At 42.3% G+C, this 21064-nt stretch overlaps 1 long non-coding RNA gene across 2 annotated transcripts in view; it reads left to right on the top strand.

Annotated features, from left to right (window-relative positions):
- The window catches only part of LOC116152588 (uncharacterized), a 120840-nt gene extending 112303 nt beyond the window's left edge, over positions 1–8537 (top strand). Inside the window, exons 7-9 of one of the 2 annotated variants that reach the window (XR_010382621.1) lie at positions 4833–4927; positions 8026–8132; positions 8238–8537. This is a non-coding gene — a long non-coding RNA (uncharacterized LOC116152588). Of the gene's footprint in view, positions 1–4832; positions 4928–8025 lie in introns of both variants that reach the window. The other variant, XR_004136115.2, reaches the window with a different exon arrangement.
- The last annotated feature ends 12527 nt before the right edge of the window (positions 8538–21064 follow it).

Genomic DNA, 21064 nt, shown 5'->3' with positions numbered 1-21064 from the left:
TTCTATATGGGAACCTCATCCCCTTGTCCAGTTTCAAACTCAAGCAATTGCCACGGAGTTGATTAGACTTTGAGGGAAGGTTTTGGTTGGTCTCGGTGTATGATGTAGCTTTCTGTCCTCCCACTGGGTCCCTCTCTTCTCCCTGTCTGTCTTTTTCTGCCCTTACCTACCTCCTGAACTGCCCTCAGAGGCTCCACGTTCTTCCTTCTATTTTACATTCCCCTTCCTCCTCTAAGCCTTGGCGCCAGCTAACCCTTAGTTCTTAGTTGGAGTAGGGAGAGGTGGGGGCTTACTTCTGCCCAAGCACTTAGCTAAGTTTTATTTCTATCTCAAGTCTCTCATTTCCTTGACATGAATTGTCATGTTAGCTGTTAAGATGAAAACATTTCCTCCATGTTGAAACATTTGCTCCATGTTGAGATGCATGATAATGATATATATCATATGAATATGTATATATGTATATGTTCAGAATACAAATACCTAGATGTGGAAAATCCCAAATAGAAAAATAGAACACACTCTCCCCCCGCCTTCCCAACACACATGGAAAGGAAATACACCAAAATGTTAACACGGTGGGATTACGGGTGGTTTTATGTTTGTCTTCATCCTTTATTGTGTGGGATTTTAACATTTTTACATGTATTAATTTGTAATATAAAAAGCTATAAGAGATACCTAAGATGTAACAGAGAAGGTGCAGTGAAGTATCCAAAAGCCAGCCTGCTGTCATGGAGAGTGCACGGCCTCAGGAGACAGGGGAGGGGAAACCTGGTTCTGGTCTAATCACTGTGACTTGGGGATCGTTTCTCCTCTCTGAGCTGCTGGGGACAGAGACCTGACCATTGTATTTGACAGCTGACGGTCCTGGTGATTTTCAAAGCACTGTTTCAGTATAGTGATGGGAACAATTCTGATTTCCAAGTGGGTTTATATATAGTCTGCAAGGAATCATTGACTTATAGTCTTGGAGAGCAGTAAGTCCCTTCAAATCCTTGAGAAGTGGAAAATCTTTTTCTTGATTTTTTCTGGACATGAAAATCATACAGTGTGGTCCCCTGAGTGAGAGGTAGGTGGGGCCAAACGGCCTCGTTGTGGGTTTTGGAATGCATTGTCATTTTTTCCTCTGGGGAAGGCACATTATAACTTCCCTTTGCTGTAGCTGATATTTAATGTTTTTCTTTTTTTCCTGTTATTGTTGAAGGTGATATTATTTATTATCTGGGATCAGGTCCATAGAGTTGTTTCTGCAAAATTAGACAAGGCTTTTGAAACATGCTTCAGCCCTCCTCTGGTGACTCCTCTTGCCACCAGGGGGACCTATTGTCAAGATAGCTGGCCAGGAATAACGGCATCTTTGTGCTGTTGAGAACACAAGGTGTGAATCCAGACAGATATGGACTGTATTCCTGGAGTACCACTTGCTAGCTCACTCCCTTGGGCAAGGGCTTCATCTCCAGAGCCTCAGTTTCCTCATCTGTAAATGGAGGTGACGAGGCCTACCTCATTGTTTAGTTGGTGGGATGAAATGGGACAGCATATGTACCTGAAGGCACCCTGCATCCATAAATGCCAGTGCTTTATCCCTGTGGAACAGAGCTCTTCCAAACATGCCCTTGGGGTTAGATTCGTGACCTTGGCCCCCCAAGCAACATCAGCCAACTGGTCCAGTTGATCACTAAGCCATCCATTGAATCACATGCATTTCCTATTTTGAGGCATTTTTTTTCATGATATTTTATTTATTAGGCAGCTTATCTGCAACTTAAGGTAAAGCAGACTTTCCTGAATTGGGTAAAAACCACTTATAGCACTGTTGTTTTCCCACTCTGATGCAGAAGAGAAGCTGACCATATGCCACGGTGTCAACTATGCAAATAGGCCCCTGATCAGCCAACATGACACACATCAGGTTGTACAGGAACATCCACAGGGGATGTTGGAGAAGATGCCATCAGGAGAAGCATTTCGTGTATTTCCAATTTTGACTTTTCCTTTGCCCCCTGTATCACAAAATTTAGGCCCTAAAGATAAAGTATCTTGTTATGCAGGGGGCTAAAAAAAAGGGTGTTAAAGATATCCCAGATTTTGACCTTCATGTAGGTGACAGAGTCCCAAAGTGAGCAGGCTTCATTCTCTGATGCAAAAGCAGAGACCCAGAGACAACACGGCTGCAAAATATGAGCTGGAGAACCCAGCAGGTGGCGCTGCCGCTCCACGTGTCTCTTCAGAGGCCCCCAAAATGGCTTGGAGAAGAAAGTTCCGTTTCAAACGACCAAGTGTTTTAATGATACCCATGCAAGCGTCTGCTAAGAAGAGTAGCCCCTTATCGTGTCAGTCAGAAGTAAGCTCCTCTGGAAGGGGCTCAGCTCATTTGACCTTGGAAACCAAAGGTTTAGCTCCACCAAAGAGAACGGAAATCAGAGGCAGATTTGCAAAGAACAGAGCTTTTGATTCCCCCATAGAGAAATAAGGTTAGTGGTCTGGAGACAGCAAGCAAAAAACAGCACAACTAAAGATATTAGCCTTGGAGCACCTTGGGGCTAATGTGGTTGATAAGAACCACAAAATCCGACTACATGCTAATTTGGTTGGTTAAGTTATTACATCCTTGAGAGAATATTTTTTTTTTCTTCTGGACTGGATGAAGAATTCCCCTGAGCAACAGAGGTTTTTGTATCAGGAGATTAAGTAGCATAGAAAATTACAGCCCTGCATTTGTGCTCTTTGAGTTAAGGCAGTGTCAGCATTCCTATTTTAATTCGTTATTTTCAAGTGTGTGAGTTTGCCTGGGACATACAGATTCAGCCCGGGTAACACCTCAGTGCAGGACACGTGTGGTGTGGGCGTGTGGTGTGGGCATGGCTCACACAGACCAGCAGAGTCACTGCAGGGGAGATGGGTTATTGGAGTTGACTCACTCTCACTCTTCAACAAAAAATCACCAGAGAAGTAAGTTAAAGGTCCACTGCAGAAATCTGTAATGAGTTAGAAAAAATTGTGGCAAGGAGATTTGTAGTGCAAAGATGTAGTACTCGTGCGTGACAACAGAACTGAAGAAACACACTCTTATTAGCTTTTAATGATTACTTGGGCCAATGGTCTGTGAACTGAGTTAGATTTCCATGAGACTGGAATGGCTCTAGAGGGTGTCTGGGTAATAAATACAATTTTAAAAATTGAATAGCACACTGCCATGAGCATTGATTTGGAAGGCCAGTTGGCTGGATTATGTGATAACATAGCCAAAATGTCTAATTATATATGTGTATGTATGTTGCATGTCATATTCTCGGTGTGTGCTCATGGCAATCTTAAGAGAGGGAAGGGTATAAACACTTGCAGAGGTTTTATTCTGGTCCAGATTCTATTCCATATGTTAGCTTATTTACTCCCACGATGACGCCTATAATAATCTTTGTGAAAATAGGATTTATTATTCCCATTTTAGAGATGAGAAAAATGAGGCTTCTCAAGGTGAAGCAACTTTCCTTGGGTATTCAGTTGGTGGGTGCCTGGAATTTAATCAGGATTATCTGGTCTGAGGCCCCATGATCTTTCCTTAGAAGATATTTCATTCCCTTTCAATTTAGATTTGTTTTTGACAAGGTGGCTTAATCTCAATTTCCTCACCTACAGCAGAAGGGTCATGTTCTCAGCCTCTCAGGGTGGTTGTGAAAATGACTTAGCCCAGTGTCTAACACACAGAAACCACTCCACCTATGTTCCCCATCACTGCTACTGTTACATTTGAGAGAAACAGAAACAAGGCCTTGGTAAACAGTGTGCTTTGATTGCAACTAGACCCTTCAGCTTTTAAGGGAATTGTGCCACAGAAGTGTTCGTTCCCTCAATTTTCTCAGATTCATGAGGTGCAAGAATAGAGTGCAGACATCGATTTTCCAGCCAATAAGTAGACAAAGACCAAGCAAGGAAAACAGGCATGGAAAATTGCATGTCGATACGCAGAGAAACAAGGTGCAGGCAGTAATTGAGTGGAACCGGAAGATGTCATGTGTGTGATTATTGGTTGCCCTCTGGGTGCCAGTACTTCCCTGGTCTTCATGGTCTTTGAATGGACCAGAAGGGATCATGGAGCTAGGACACCTTCATCTCAAATCAGTAGGGTCCATTCTTAAATGGACGATTATACGCATGTGATGAAGTGGTTTCAGAGAAACAAAGATGCTACCAAGCCTTTTGTTGGAAGTCAGCGTATGTAACGGTGGTCCAGCCTTCCACAGGGCCCACCTGTCTCTCGTGTGGGTCATGATGGCAGGAGGTCCTTCAGGCTCTGTACTGTAGAGGCCACAAGGTACCTTGGGCACAGAGTCTCCAACTGGGGGGATTCTTTGTCCCCAAAGCATCTTTGTCGGGAAGGAGGAAGCATTTGGTGGGGAAAGGGGGGAAATAGAACCAGAGATGAGGAGAGAGAAAAGGGCAGGGTAGGAATATGGATGAGGGAGGAGAGAACTGTGTGCTCCAAACTGGAGACAGAGAAAGAAAATTACTCAGAGAAGAACCTGCCTAGGTCTTATGTGTTGGGCCAGTCATGAATGAGGATTTCCTGCACGGTGATTTCAAACACGCACATACTACGTGTGCACACACACAGCCCGTGAGTTCTAGCAAGAGAGAGCTTTGAGAAAGAACTATATGGCCAGACAATGTGCTTCTGCCTTCATTCGGCAAAGAACACTACCACAATGCGTATTTCACTTTTCCATATCAGGCGTGAGGAAACTGACGCTCACCCTTAGGTCACATAGTGAGTTAGAGGTAGAGCAAAGGTTTCAGCCGGCCCCTAAACTTCTGCTCTTTCTAACTAGCTCAATGACAGGTGCCACTTCCATTGTGCTGTGTGGAGTTGATGGCCGCACCTTTCTCTGAGGCTGGCTATGCGAATACAAATGGACAAGATCACGTATGTATATAAAGCTCCTGGGACGGGGACTTATACCTGATAGGTGCTCAAGAAATGTTAGCTTATCCTCACTTCCTCATTAAGCAGTCAGAACACATGTAGCCCAGTGCCTCCCAGTCAGTCACCAAGATGGGCTTGTTTCAAACTCTTGTACTTGGGGAGAAAATGGTTTTTTGTTTTTTGTTTTTTAATAGGAGAAAAACTTTAATTTGACAAAATAGCCTCCAAGAGACCTGGGAGGTTGCTAAGAATCAAGTTCTCAGTTTCATTATATATAAAAACAATACAAGCTGCTGGATGAAGCAGGGTAATCTATTACAGGTGACTGTCAGGAGTTGTGTTTACTGGGAGGCAATCTAGCAGGAGAGCAATATTGAAACACAGTGTGAACTGCGTGCTGCTTAATGGCTCCGGCCCTCTGGATGCAGGCAGATGCGTGGGATGTGGGCTTCTTTCACCACATTATTCCACCTCCCGAGGGATTTCAGTTCATCTCCAGAGCTCATCTACATACCACACAGGTTGTCGCTGGTAGAGAGTGTCTCAAAGCGGACCACGGTAAGATTTGGAATAAGGAATCAGCTCCTGTTGAATGCAAAGGAAACAGCGAAGTCAAATAGAGAACTATGCAAATTAACACCATCTGGTTAATAAGGCCACTGTTGACAGAGTTTAAAATTGCTTCCGCAATTAGAGAGCCCGAGGAAATCTGTATGTTCAGGTCTGAATGAGGACACAGCAAATAGTGATGAGACTCTGTTTCTCTAAAATAAGAGAAGGGGGGGCTTTACATCACACGGTTAAAGGGGAGGGAGTGGTGTGAGATAACCTGACCCAAGAGGATGCCCCTTTCGGCATCGCTGGCCGCAACCTGTTTGTGGAGTCGCCAGGTGACACCACTGCAATCCCCTCGGATTCATCCAAGCCCTGGCACATTCCCATATATATATATATATATATATATATATTTTTTTTTTTTTTTCCCCAGGGCTCTATGCCTTCCACTGAATAAACACTTGTTGTTCTGTGGTCCCTGCAGCTGCATTTTACAGAGTAGAAAATCGAGGCACAGAAAAATCAAGAGTCACAGCCAGTGAGTGGGAGAGTCTGCATGAGATGTGCTTCGCTGCTCCGCCTCCAGGGAAGGTGCTCACAGGCTCTAAATTTTGGAACCGGGCTTAGTGGCACCCTTTGTTCTGTACCCACTAGTGACTCCTGCAGGGTGGCCAGGACGACCTGGGTAGTATCTCATCACAGACGTGGCTGGGGCTGGCCGACCTTCCTCTCGCCTCACTCCTGACAGTGTGTCTTAATAAAGAGTTTAAGCGGACTTCCTGCACTTTTGGAAATGAAATGAGCCTTAAATCAGCAACTTCACAAGGAAGCGGAACTCCCCACACTACTGAAGCCCAGCCTGGACTGTCCTTCCTTGGCTCCCTTGTGAGGTTGGCAGGCTGGGCTTCTTTGGAGTCATCCTCCCCAGGCCTCCCCAGTGAGCATGTCACCTGCGGCGATTTAGCATCCTCCTTCCTTAGCATCTTGGCCGTTTGTGACATGTCTTCGGGGGGTGGGGTTGGGGGTTCACATTCCTGGAAACTTTTTGAAACCAGCTGTTCCCTCCTCTCTCTGTGAGAAGTGGAAGACACTGCAATTCCTTTCCTCTGTGCAATGCCTCTTTATCCATCTTTTCTGTCTTACTCCTCTGTGCCTCACATCAGGACCTCTTAATTGGGATTCACCCAGGAGCTTCAGAGGGTCCACAGACCCTCAGGAATTGCATGCGAATTTCTGTGTGTGCGTGTCCATGTATTAGGTGCATGTTTCTGAAAAGAGGGTCTATGGCTTTAATTAGAGTCTCCCAGAGGTCTCATATCCCACCAGAAAGTTATGGCTTGCAGGGCTCTGTGAATTTCCCTTGCATGAGCAGGTGGTTGCTGGTATACATTGGGTTGTTTCCTAATATTTTGTCTCCATTGTATATTCCGTATTATATTTGAATTTTAGATTTCTATAACACAGTGGAATAAGGATGCCTGTTTGTTACTGCCTTATTAATTTTGGGCTCCAAAAATGTGGACGAGTCTTGTGGAGACTAACTATGTTTTTATTATTTTCTTGAAGTTGAGATTGCATATTGGTTACCCATGGGTCAACTCTGACCTGCAAACAGTGTTTTTTTTTAGATGATTATTATTTTTCTTAATTGGAATCAACAGTCAGAAATTGGGGAACTTATACATTAAAATTAAGACTGTTGGCTTTTCTTAGACATTTGGAAGACCTACCAATCCAGGGTTCATACTCCTACACAAAAACAAACTGCAGAGCTGAAGTTTGTGCTCCAGCCAGCCAGCCAGCCTCTCCCTCCGCCTGCTCTCTCCCCGATTCCAAGATCACCCAAGCCTTATTTATTATTGCAGTGTATTTTTTTTCTTAGAGTAGAGAAAGACTTCTCTGTACCTACAGCCATCTCATTCATTTCCATGCCTCTTCCTATAGGCATTTAAATGTAGGATCCCTGTTTTAAAGTATAATGATGAGAATATGAGAATAATGGGAAGAGAGTGAGTTGCTATGGGAAAAGCTTGGTGTCCAGCCCAGACCTCCCTTTCCAGGTGGTCCCCAGCCCCTAGCTGCCCTCAGTGTTGGCTGCTAACAGGTCCCAGACCCCCTTCTCACTTCCGCCACCTTGCTGGGAAAGTTACTGCCCTTCCAGACCCACGTCCCTCCAGACACCCCCCCCCACCCCACAGCCCTTGGCTCTTAGCCAGTGCCTGGTTAACCCAGGATACAAAAGGTAAGAGGAACTTTGCTGGGCAGTTTTTGTTCCCAAGTTCCCGTGGGGCGAGGCTGGTATGAGGCTGGTCTTGGCTCAGCTGCTCTCCTGCCTCGTCTTGCTTCCCTACCCCTAAAAGCAGTCTCCAGCAGTGACTTGTGGGAGCCTGAGGCTTCTCCAGGAAGTCCAACCACATAAGTCCAACCTATCTGTGAAGAGGCCCCCTCTAGAAGCAATTGTGAGCCTGTGATGGTTTTGTGATGAGAGGAGGGCCAGAACTGAAACCAAATATTCTCAAATCCTTGCATTCCTTCTTTAACAGAATAACTCCTATTCCAGGGATGGCAAATACATGTCACTTCTCATCCCACCACTAGATGAGCGTTCCCTGCATAGAGTACCATGTTGGAAATGATTACGAGGTGACAGGTAGAGTGAAGGGGACAGGATGCTATGAGCAAAGGTAAGTTCTGTTGGAGCTCAGGATGGGAAGGGATGGCATGCACGATCTCTCTGTCCCTCTCATTTCTTCAGGGCTCAGCTTGGGTGTCCTTCTTTCAGCAAGCCTCCTCTGACCATGAGTTGAGAATAGATGCCCTTTCTCTGAGCTTCTACAGCAACTTGTGATGATGATACTGTCACATTTCCCAAATTGCATTTTTAATCGTTATTGAGATATAATGGACATACATACTTGTACAACCTGGTAAGTTTTGGCATATGAATAATCTGTAAAACCAACTCCACAATTACGTTAGTCAACATATCCATCTCTTCCAAAAGTTTCCTTATGCTCCGTGGTAATCTCTCCTGCCAGTCCCTCCCTGCCCCTCGCCCACCCCTGGCCTCCCCAAGTGGCCACTGTTCTGCTTTCAGTCACTGTTGACTAGTTGGAATTTTTGAGAGTTTTATATAAATAGAATCATTCCCCATGGATTATTATGTTTAAAATTTGGCTTATTTCACTCAGCATAATTTTTTTGAGATTTGTCAATGTCTTGTATATTCATGGTTTGTTAACTTTTATTGCTGAGTAATATTCCATTGTATGGACATGCCACAATTTGTTTATCCATTCACCTGTTAATGGACATTTGTACTGTTTCTATTTTATTACAAATAAAGCTGCTGTGAACATTCACGTACAAGTTAAAAGAATGGTAAGACAAGCCATGGATGTGAAGAAAATAATTGCAAAGCATATATCTGAAAAAAAGACTTTTATCCAGAATATATAAAGAACCCTTAAAACTCAGTAATAGGGAAATAAATCAATAAGGAAATGGGAAAAAAGATTTGAACAGACACTTCACAAAATAAGATATGGAGATGACAAAGAAGCACATGGGAAAAGCACATGAAAAGATACTCAGCATCGTTGGTCACTGGAGAAAATTTAAATCAAAACAAGGTATCATGGCACAGATATTAGAAAACAGTTTGGATGTTTCTTAAAATGTTAAACAGACATCTACCATATGATTCAGCTATTTCACTCTTAGATATTTACTCAGACTGAGTTTTGATTTCAGATTATTTGGATATTTCTTTTACTAGAGGGTAAATGTAAACACCTAAAGATTAGGAACACTGTTTTTTAAAATCTTATCTTTGTATTTAATGTTTATTCCTAGAATCAAGTATCCTATCTGGAAGCTGGAGCTGTTCAGTAGATGTAATCGTATGAAGTTCTGTGTAATCCTCTGATTGAAAGGTGGGTGGTGGAAAGTAGTGCAGACTTTGAGTGTCACCGGAGGGAGGATTATCATTTTCAAAAACAGGTGAGAACGTAGAATGGCGGCCTTCAGGCTCTGCCACGATTTCCTTTGCATTTCAAGCAAGAGATTTTTCTAGGGTCCCCTCCAGGTTGGCTACTCCCCACTGCCCATCCGGACACTTTCCACATCACAGTGAACCCCTGTAGGCTCCTTACCTCCCTGCTGACACTTATCTACCTAGTTTCTTAGCTATTAATGTGTATGAAACTATAAGTTATTTAAGAGTAGAATTCAGTTCTGGTTTTTCTGTACCCCACAGCTTCTCATTTAGCAATCTGTACATATTTTGCTCAACTAAATGTGGTGATTGGATGAATTTTACACAGCTTGATGTCCCAAGCACGATCTTTTCCTCTCAGGAAAAATGGGAGCTATGAACGAAGTAGACAATTATACTGTTCTCATTCAATTTATTTAAGTATTGGTGCTATCTCTAAGTCTGGACTCCGAAAGCTTTAAAGCAAAATCGAAAAGCTATTTTTCCCAGTATAAATGTTATGTGTGCACATTATAGAACAGGTAGAAAGTACGGAAAATGAAGTGTTGGTGGAAAAGTAAAGGTGGTACACACGCTTTTGGAAGACAGTTTGATAATCTACCAACATTTTTAATTTACATCATCATTTATCTGGTATCTCTATTTCTGGAAAATTATCCTAACCTTCCAGGCTTTCTCCCATGAACCCTTTATTTGTGATGGGACATGATTTTGTATCCATCTTTTCTCATTCAACACAAGATTATTATAAAATAATCATTTCCTTGTGTTGTTTTAAAGTTTTTTACATAACATTCTTTTAAAAAATTACATAACATACTTTAAAAAAATTCAACAGTTTATTAAAATATACTATGTACTAGGAACTTTTCCATCTGCTGAAGATAGAAAAATCCCAATTCTTATAGAACCTATAGAATATAGATTGCATTCTAGTGGGAGCAGCATACACACAAACAAGTAAATATATATAGTAAATTTACATTACATTCTCTTTCTTTTTTTAAATTGAGGTATAGTCAGTTTACAATGTTGTGTCAGTATCTGGTGTACAGCATAATGTTTCAGTCATACATGAACGTATGTATACTCGTTTTTTTTTCTTTTTTAATTGAAGTATAGTCCGTTTACAATGTTGTGTCACTTTCTGGTGTACAGCACAATGCTTCAGCCATACATGAATATACATATATTCGTTTTCATATTCTTTTTCATTATAGGTTACTACAAGATAGTGAATATAGTTCCCTGTGCTATGCAATATAAACTTATTGTTTATCTATTTTATATACATAACATTCTTAATGTCTGCGTGACTGTCTGTCATGAGATGGTACCGCCGTTCTCCTATTACTAGTCATTTGGTTTCTTTGCTGCGAAGGGAGTAGCTTATAAATATTGCATAACAGATTATCTTTTGAATAAAACTTTTTCCATATATCAGATTATTTCCTTATTTATGCATATTGTTTAATTGTTCTTTAGAAAGATTTCCAAAAGGGGTGTGCTATTAATTGTACCCCTAGAAATAAGTATCTTTAAGTAAATTTAATTGCTTTCAGAAATTCGCTCGATTCTGAGTCAAGTACTTGATTGTAAGGAAGGATAGGCTAGAATTGATGGTTATTTATTCAGTCCCCGACACCAGCTAAAGAGCATCTTCCTGCTACATGCATTTTATTTTCACTATTTGCCTATTAAATAAAGCAGAAGTTTAAATATAGCAGAAGACTAATGATTCTTTGCCACAGTTGATGCTCCACAGAAGTTACAAGCACTGATGAAGGATCAAAAGCATCTTGCAGTCCTGTGCTCTAATTTTTGCATCAAAGCTTTCATTTGGCACTCAGACATCCTTAATGATACGAAAGTATGACAAGCGGTATCCTGGTCTATTTATTTTCTCTGGTTTATACTTCCTCATTGCTTGCAAATAGCTACCAGAGCTCCTGAAAAGCGGAATTGAAGGGATTTAACGAACATCTTGCAGATAAACAAAACCACCAAATTTCTAGTCTAAGATTTGCCTTTGTCCAAGTTACATGGCTTTTCTGATCTGTGGTGAGAGAAGTACAGCTCTAATAGGGGCGGATGAGATGGCAATCATCAATATGGCTTGGGCTTTGAACTGTGAATAGAAAAAAAAGGAGTAGTAAGAAATGTAATAGGAGAAAGTAAATGTTAAGCTTTCATCTTTTCTTTTGAGTGTACTGTTGGTTCTTACCTTTGTGAAGGGATTCATATTTTCTTTGTTTTCCCTGGAGGTATTTATTTATATCTTTATATTTCTATGCATGTACATATGTATCTCTGTGTCTACTTATAAACAACAGTGCTAGTTATCAATCGTTGTCTCCCTGCTCCAAATCTGCTGCTGTTTGTGATTTGTGATCAGGGGTGGACACTGTAACGACCTATGAGAGCTGGTGCAATGTTAGGTTTTGTCAATAGAGGGGGCTCAAGAGACAATGCAACCATTGCCAAAAAAGAGGCTTTTCCTGGATGTTTTTTTCTTCTTCCTTCAGCTGTCCCAGCTGCTAGGGGTAGTTGGGTGGCCCAGTGGCTTTTAATGTCCAGTGAGACTCTCCATCATCTCAGTAGAAGTCTTCCTGCAAGCCAAGCACAATCTCTTGGTGCTCCAGTGGGCAGATTCCAGTAAACCAGCTTCACCTCCTGGCACCCAGTGAACTTCACAACACCCCAGTGCATGAGCACCTGCAGATCAGCTCCGGCCCACAACACCCAGTCAAGTTTTCTGCCGTTCAGCAGGTTGCAGTTGGACTCACAAGGTCCAGGTCTCAACCTCAAGAGTGATCAGTGCTCTTCCAAGTTTTTAGTTTCTTTCTTGGATACTCTCTTTCACCTAGGGGTGTAATTGCCCCCCAACATCTGCTGGGAATCCTCTTTAGCCCATTTAATAGTTAATCGCTTTTCACTCATTAAAAATTTTTTATATATATATTTTTTCCTGTTCAAATTTCAGGTGTGCTTTCTTATTCCTGACTGGATCCTGATGATTCACTAACAAATAGTTACTGAGCTCCCATTATGTACCAGACACCATGCTGGGTACCGGAGATGCAGCGGAAAATGAGGAAGACAAGATTCTGGTCCTTGATGCCTCTCCAGTTTCCATAATGAACAAGTAAGGTGTTAGACGTGGCCGGGAAATCTGTTTTAGGATGAGAGTCAAGCGGGAGGGTCAAAAACATTCTCCTGAAGGACGTGACACTTCAACCCCAACTAAAGATGGTAGACAGTGGCCAGGTGAAGAGGTAGGGGAAGAGTGTTCCAGCAAAGGAACATGATGCTTATCCAGCATCAGAACTGAATGGAGGTTGGAAGACTGGCCACTTGAAAAGTGCTGCTGAGGGACTAGGAAGAGGGAGTGAGATGGAAGCAAAGGTCAGATCTCTGAGCGCACTGACAACCACGTTAGGGATTTTGAACTTGACCAGTAGCCCTGAGGATTGTTGAATCATAGAGTGGTGGTTCTCCACCTGGGCTGCGCGTTTGAAACATATAGGGTACTTAAAACCTGGGTGGACCCCAGGCCAATTAAATCAGTGCCTCCAGGAGGAAACAGGAGGTATCAGTAGGTTTTTAAGTTTCCCCGGTGATTCCAATGTACAGGTAAGGCTGAGAGCCACTGATCTCAGAAAAATAATGTATGCCATGATGAGGATTCAATTACCAGTTTAAGGACAAAGCCCACTTATTAGTTGGTGAATGTTTTCCAGCCCAAAGATTAAAGTAATCTATAATGCTGCTTCATTATGTCAAAGTCATTTAGAATTCCAAAAGCACCGACTTGGCATTGTTGCCAAAAAGGAAGTGGTTACAGGTGGCAAATATTTTTGATGTAAATTTCCTCAAATACTCAAGTCAAGGATGCTGTCACTGGGGAATTGGGTAAATATTTAAAATTAAAGTTAATGCAACATGGAGCTTGCTAGTGAATTTTGCTTTAGTTTCAAAAAAGGACTTCAGATAGTTAAACAAATATTTGCTCTGTGAGTAAAGGAATGAATGAATGCTCCCTTTGTAATTTGATTCTAATTAAACAAAAAGAAAAGGAGCCTATCTGCCACCTCTTAACTTGACTGAAATTAATTAAACATTAATTTCTCATTGGAGATTGACCTCAAGATAAACCAGCCCTTCGAGCTGCGTTTGACTAATTTATGAAAATCTCTATTTAGCATATGGGTGAGGATTACCACTACCTTTGACTTCATTTTTTCTGGCACTAAAAACTAAAGTCAGTTTCAAAAGAATCTTAAGCACTTTGGCTGCACAGCTGCTCGAATTGCTTTCTAACCTGCTGCGCTGACCTCCAAACCACACTGTTTACCTTACTTCGGAGACTGAATCCGATGCACCACCTCTGGAGACGATGCAGGTTAAAGAAAAGAAAATCATTAGGTTTTGCATTATAGAAGCATTACAGGAAATGAGGACTGAAATCATAATATAGCCGCAGTAGATCAGCTAATCTCATTCAGATGGACGTGGTTCTCGTATGCCGATCATGTGCAGTGACAAAGGCACATATGGACGGCTGTCGAGAGAGAATAAATGAATCGATCATCAGGTGTAGTCTTGTCAACCTATGACATGCTGGAAACATGAAAATTAATGGTATTAAAATTCCCATTCAATACTATATCCCCTTCTGTGGTACTTGTTATCTAGTCCACGTCTTCCGGCCCTCTGTTTCAGAAGCTGCTGCGTTTTTCTCTAGCACTTGGTTGCGTGCTTGCAAATCTCCATGAGTGTAAAACCTCTTGAGATTACAAAACCAAATTCATCGTAGGATACTTTTCTTTTACTCATGTGCCTGGTGGGGAACTAGGCTTAGAGTTGGGATCTGCAATGAGTGCTTTTTTTTTTTTAAAATAATGACAAAATATACAATACACTCATTTAGCAATTCGTTCTCACAAAATACTTCTGATGATTTTTGAGGGCTGCTTCTATCAGTAATCAACCTTAGGTTACAAATGGTAAACAGGTGTGAGTGTGTGTGTTTTTATCAATGTATAGTTGATTTACAATGTTGTGTTAGTTTCTGGTGTACAGCATAGTGATTCAGTTATATACATATATATTCCTTTTTATATTCTTTTTCATATAGGTTATTATAAGATACTGAATACAGTTCCCTGTGCTATACAGTAGAACGTCGTTTATCTATTTTATATGTACTTGTTAGTATCTGCAAATCCCAAACTCCTAATTTATCCCTCCCTTCCTCGTTTGGTAATCATGTTTGTTTTCTACGTCTGTGAGTCTGTTTCTGAAGTGCTTTTTGAATTACATGGATAGCGGCTTGGGTTGCTAGGTCGTTACATAAAGAAAACATGTGACTATACCCATGATATTATAAAATATTACAATATGCTGTAAAATAGAAGACCACATCATTCCCTGGGGTTTCGCTGTGTCTTGTTTCATGCTCACTCAGCTTCCTCATACATATTCTATAGCTAAATTACTGTGATATAGGAAGCTGTGTTTAACGGTATCTGAATTAGAAAAAAGAAGTAGCTGTCAAATATGGCCCAAGCACAATGCATGCTATTTGAGTGCTTTGTGAAATAAGACTCAAGAACACCTCTAACTGAGACAAAAATGTAATTGGAGAACGGTATCTTAATGACTGAAGGAATGAGGAAATCTCTCAATTGTTCAAATTGGTCTCAATAAGGCCCTCACAGAATTCCACTGAGAATTATGACTCTTTTGGGGGCAGCGGGGAGTTATTTATGTATTTATTTAATGGAGGTACTGGGGCTTGAAACCAGGACCTCATGCATGCTAATCATGCACTCTACCACTGAGCTATAGCCTCCCCCAAGAATTGTGACTGTTTACGTGTTATTGTCTATACTAACTTCCATTCCACTTCTAGAAATACAATGCTAGGTTCTTCATCAACCATCCCACCACTTACGTCTGATATTAACAGTCCCACTGGAGAAAGCGCTCGAGGAAAGAGAACTGGGAGAGGTAGGTTCTAGCTTTGGCTGAGCCACTGAATAACTGTGTGGCCTTGGGAAATTTACTGGCATTTTGGGGGAGGAAATAGAGGTGGAGGAGATTCTAGAAGTCATGGATTCTGACTCAGCTAACACAAAGCCGGCTCTGCTGCAAAACCTCTTGTGGATTCAGCCTCAGTGTAGGTCCTTTTCCCTTAAAGAAAGAGAGAGCTCGTCATTTATGATATAGCCTATTCTTTTGCTGGACAGCTCCAAAGACTTGAAAGACTTTAATTACATTGAGCTAAAATCTATTGCTATGTAACGTCCATCTATTGGTGCTAGTTCTTTGGAAGATGGGGTTTGGCACATAGAAAACACATATAGATGTTTGTCATTATTATCATCATAACTGTCATTATAATCTTGTATTACATTATCATCCTTGAAAAAAATCATCTTTGAAAAGCTAATGCAGCAGTAGAAAGAACCAGTGTTTGGAGTTAGAAGACTTCAGTATGATTTCCACCTTAACTAATTAATTTGCATTATTTCTGAGCCTGAATTTTCTTATTTCCAACATGAGGAGACTTTCTACCTCATAAGAACATTCTTTATATAACACTACGATTGACATTTTTCTTTCTTTTCGTATTTTGGTTCTGTTACCATTTTTGTGGTGACAATCTTCTTATTCTTTACAAGCCCCTCCCTCAATTTAAAGAACTATAAGGTGAATTCTGAGGTGGCAGCCCCTGCAGCCCATGCCTCTACTGAGCCTGTGTCCCTTTCTGTTAGCATTTATTACACCGTGTTGATGTTTATTTCTACGACTGTCTGATGGTGAACTCAATGAGAGAAGACTTTACATCACTGCTCTTTGCATCAAACTGAACGAGTTTACCTATGAGGAGGATTATTGTGAAGACCGAATGTTATTTTGAAAATGAAAGGAATTTTGAAAAGATGCTGTGTCGTGTGAAATTAAGGCTGAATTGTTGCTTTTGGTTCCCCATTAAAAAAGAAGAACTCTCTTAGCAGCTAAAAAAAACATGATGAAGTAGTGAAGAGGAGAAGCATGTTATTTTCACTGATCTAAGATGGCTCCATAAACTTTTGTGTTTCCGAACCTAATTGGTGGTCGACGTCAGACAACACACAAGATTTCACTGGTTCTTCTTTTCAATCTTACAGACCATTTCTAAAGGACCAGGGTGTTTCCCCTAAAACTGTGTAATTCTAGAATTTTTTTCTCCTTCAATTTCTTTACAGACAAGATTACAAATCTCTTCTAAGACTCTATAAAAGTGATCGTTTTTTGGCTATCAAAGCAAGAACTTTTACTTGTTGATATTCATAATATAAATTTCTTCAGCCTAAGGAACCATTTCACTTTTTTTCCCTTTGTTTCAATACTAGTATCATCCTGGACAAGCATCAGACCATTTTCCTGTAAAGGGTCAGATAGTAACTATTTTTTAGGTTTTATGGGCCCTGAGGTCTCTGTTGTACCTACTCTCCTCTGTCATTGCAGTGCAAAAGCAACTCTAGACATCTGTAAATGACTGGTCACGAAGGTCTTTCAATCACACTTCATTTACAAAAGCAGGTAACCTGCCAGATCTGGCTTTTCAGGCAGGAGGTTGCTGACCCCTGATTCAGTATGCGGCTACTTAAAGTGTGCTCTGCAGACCGACCCAGTGTCAGCCTCACCTGGGTGGGAGCTTAGTAGAGATGCAGAATCTCAGGCTTCACCCGGACCTGCTGAATCAGGATCTGCATTTCGACAAGATTTCCAGGTGATTCACATGCATGTGTAAGTTTGAGAACCCTGGCTGGAGAGGAATAACACAAAGGAGACATCTGGGAGCATATCGTAGCATGCTTCCTGGGTTGAGCTGCTGCTTAGAATGTAAGCTGTGAGCCTTTTTCAGTTTCTCCTTTCTTTGCCAGTTTTCTCCCCCGGTACATCCTCACCCACTAACCGCATGGTCTGCTGCGGCTGTCAGCCTGCCTTCGCAACCGAGCAGCTGCTCATTCCCCAGGTTCTGCGTCCTCCAGGGAGGGCGCTGGGAACTTGTCAGATGGAAAGGGTTTTGCTGGCTGGAAGTGCTGCTCACTGTATGACTGTGACTCGGATATTTACACAGCACCCCTGCCCGCCCCCTGCCCCCTTTTCTGTACCCACCTCTCCTTTCAAGCATCGATATAAATGGAAGAGGAAGCTCGAAGTGAGGTGGTTTCTCTTCCATACTGTGATGCTGAAGAGCCTGTGCTAATGATGAGCACTTCTCAGTAAAATCATAATGGCAACCGCAAAGAAAAAAAACTTCCAAAAATGCCGGGGAACAGAGCAATTGAGCTGTTCCAGCATTTTCTTAAATGGAACCCAAGGGCCTTAATTATGATGTATGTGTCTTCAGGTAAGACTTTCAAGCAATTTGGAAGAGGCAATTATGCAATTTTCCTGCTGTTCTCCCCTCCCCCTTCTCTTTTATCCTTCTTTATCAATATAGACACTTACCAGAATGAAGGGGCCCACACGTGACTTTGCATCGATTCAGGTGGGTGCAGGTTGATGATTCAGCCTAGGAATTGAGTTAACACTCTCCCTCCCTGAGAGTAGCCCGCGAGGCTGCCTTAGTGTTTCTGGAGTGGAAGGTGCATTCTGCTGGCTCCTGCCCTCACCAAGTGGTTGCCCATCCCCCACTTAAACACACCCAGGGATAGACAACGTGTCTACCTGGAGCCTAGTAGTCCTTGCATTGTAGGTCCTCAGTCTGTGTTTACTGAAGGCATGCCCTTTCTTCCAGGGCAGTGCTTGACACTAGGTGAGGGACATCTTACTGAAATCTCTTTTCCTGTGACTTCCACCTATTCATCTTTCTACTATCTTGTGAAACCCTAGCATTAGTTGTTTGGGATTAACAGATACACACTACTATATATAAAATAGATAAACAACAAGGCCCTATTGTATAGTACAGGAAACTAGATTCAATTTCTTGTAATAACATATAATGGAAGAGAATCTGAAAAAAAAATGTATGTATCTGTATAAATGAATCACTTTGCTCTGTACCTGGAACTCACATTGTAAATTAACTATGGTACCTGCCATTGTACATTTGTTTTCCCATTTAATCTTCATCATGAGTAGTTGCTATGATTATCCTTATTTTACAGAGAAGGAATCTGAGGCTTTAAGAGGGTAACTTGTCTGACGTCTTACAATTAGAAACTAGAGGAACTGAGATTTGAATCCAGACAGTGTCACTGGAAAGGGAGTGAATGCTCTTAACCACTAATAGTACCACAGGGCTCATGATAGAAATTTAGGGCATATAAGGTTCTCCAATGACTAGCATTTCCGGAAACTTGCAAGTAGTCATGGCTACTTGGGGCCTCTGCACAGGCAGCTATTGTGCACGGGTCATCAGGAAAGACATTGAAAGCTGATGCTGACGTCCTATTAGTCCTAGTGAAGTGCAGCAATGCAAAAATCCCTGCGGGTGTCAGGGGCCCCATTACAATCAGAAGCGTGGCTCCGGTAAACACATAAATAGTGGTGGTCCCCCACAGAGTTAGCCAGTAAAGTCCCAGTAATCACCTTTCACTTTCTCCTTGATAAGTCGTCTCCAGGCGTCTCACCAAAGCTTCTAGTTAAGGCCCAGGATTGCTGGCCATGCTCCTTGGTGTAAGCAGTGCATTAATGGTGTGAAAAATCGCAGCTCACAAGCCCTTCCTTGAGCAACTGTGGTGACAAACAGGCTGCTTTTGCTGCCATGGGGGCGGGTCTCCTGGCAGATTGTACAATTCCTGAGACCTGGAGTGGCCCAGTTCACGTTGAAGGCATGGAAATTGACATTCTGGTCAGATTTCTGTGGTTGTAAGCCTGAATATTTGCCTGGAGCCCTGCTGTTTCAGGCAGTTACTGAGGCCAGTAGAGCTGGGAAAGAGAGGTGACTGAACAGCATTTCAGCTGCTCTGCAAAATCAAATCTGAAAGAGGTGAAAAACAGCATGCCATTTTTTCTCTTCCTCTGATTAATCATGACAACAAATCTTTCTTCATGGGTGGACGCCACAAAAGTTGCCCTTCTGGAGGGTGGCATGAGAGATGTGAAATCATTTTATGAAGTTCATGTGTTACACAAGTGCACAATGGATACTGTTGTGGTGAAGACTGCATTGGCTTTGGGTAGAAAGGCAGGGTCTAGGCAAATAAGAAGAGTAGAGAACACAGTGTGTTGGAGAGACCAGAATAAATGTACATGTAAGTGGACAGCAGGTTCATTAGAGGCGAGGAAGTTACTCGGGTGGCTTAAATCCAGTTCAAACCAGGCTGTGATAACTTGCAGCGTCCACCTCTCCTGGGGAGACATACCTGGCACTGAAACAGGGCATTTGTTTCAGTCTCGTGACCTCCTGCAGACAATGCCTAACTTACCTAATTTCCCCACACTTCCATGCCTGGCCATCCACCCTTCTATTGATACCTTTTCATTCAGATCCATTCAATTACTCAGCAGATATTTACTGAACTCCTCCCGTGTACCAGAAACTGGTCTACACACTGGTGCACAGATAAATAAGATGGGACACTGCCCCTGATATCCGGCAGGATGAGAGACAAACACATGCAGGTGAGAGGCGTTGGGGGTCCTGTGGACTTACCTGCAGTGCATAGTCGGGGAAAGAAGGGAGACGGGGTCACTCCTCCCTGAGAGGGAGTGAGGTGGAGGCAGGTTAGGAAATTCTTCAAGCAAGTCCTGTTTTGGTCTAGAGGTGGTCACAGCTCTACAAGGAACAAGGCATATTCCTGATCTTATCCACTGTATCCAATCCGGAAAGCAATCTTGTTTTCCTTATTACCAGACCACTACTGGATACCTGTCTTGTGCCAGGCACTGTGCTGGGAAGTATGGATTTGGGAACTTACAGTCTAGTCTGGTGGCAGACATCTAATTAATTATCTCTACAGAAAAGAAGTACATGTCAGAAAAAAAATCAGGTGGCCCACACATGTTGGTGCCTTATAATATATCTGGAATTTTTTCCTCAGGCCCCCAGCCTCTCCTTTCATTTCATGGGACTACCTGGGACCCTGCTTTCATGGCTGGGCAGAGTTGTTACTTGCTATGCAAGTCATTACTGACCCCCTGGAAGGATGGCACTTCTTGGGGGGTGGGGCCACGTGACTCATCTTGGCCAATGAAAAAGGAGAGGAGTGATGTGTGCTGTATAGGTGGACTATACAGAATACCAATGCCAGGCCCTCAGAGCTCGCTTTGTTCCTGTGGCTGTGCCTTTACTACCATTGGAGGTGACTTCTGTTCTATTACCTGGGACTCTGGGTCCCCATGATTAGCAGGGGCCCCTGGTAAACTGCAGTGGACATCTAGGGTTAGCAAGAAATAAATTTTTGTTTTAATTCCCTGAGATCGTGGGTTGTTATTTGCTGCAGCATAACCCGGGGTGCCTGGTGATACACTTTTATGGGAAGGCCGCCACATGCCGCTCGATAGACTAGGCCTCTCATCCATACGTGTGCTTTGCTCCCTGCACATACTCTTCCGTTTAAAAAAAAATCACACTTTATTAC

This window comes from Camelus dromedarius, chromosome 10 (genome assembly GCF_036321535.1).
Source record: "Camelus dromedarius isolate mCamDro1 chromosome 10, mCamDro1.pat, whole genome shotgun sequence".
In the NCBI taxonomy this organism is placed as follows: Eukaryota; Metazoa; Chordata; class Mammalia; order Artiodactyla; family Camelidae; genus Camelus; species Camelus dromedarius.
The sequence above is the reverse complement of the archived record's forward strand: the minus strand, read 5'-3'. Positions and strand labels throughout refer to the sequence as shown.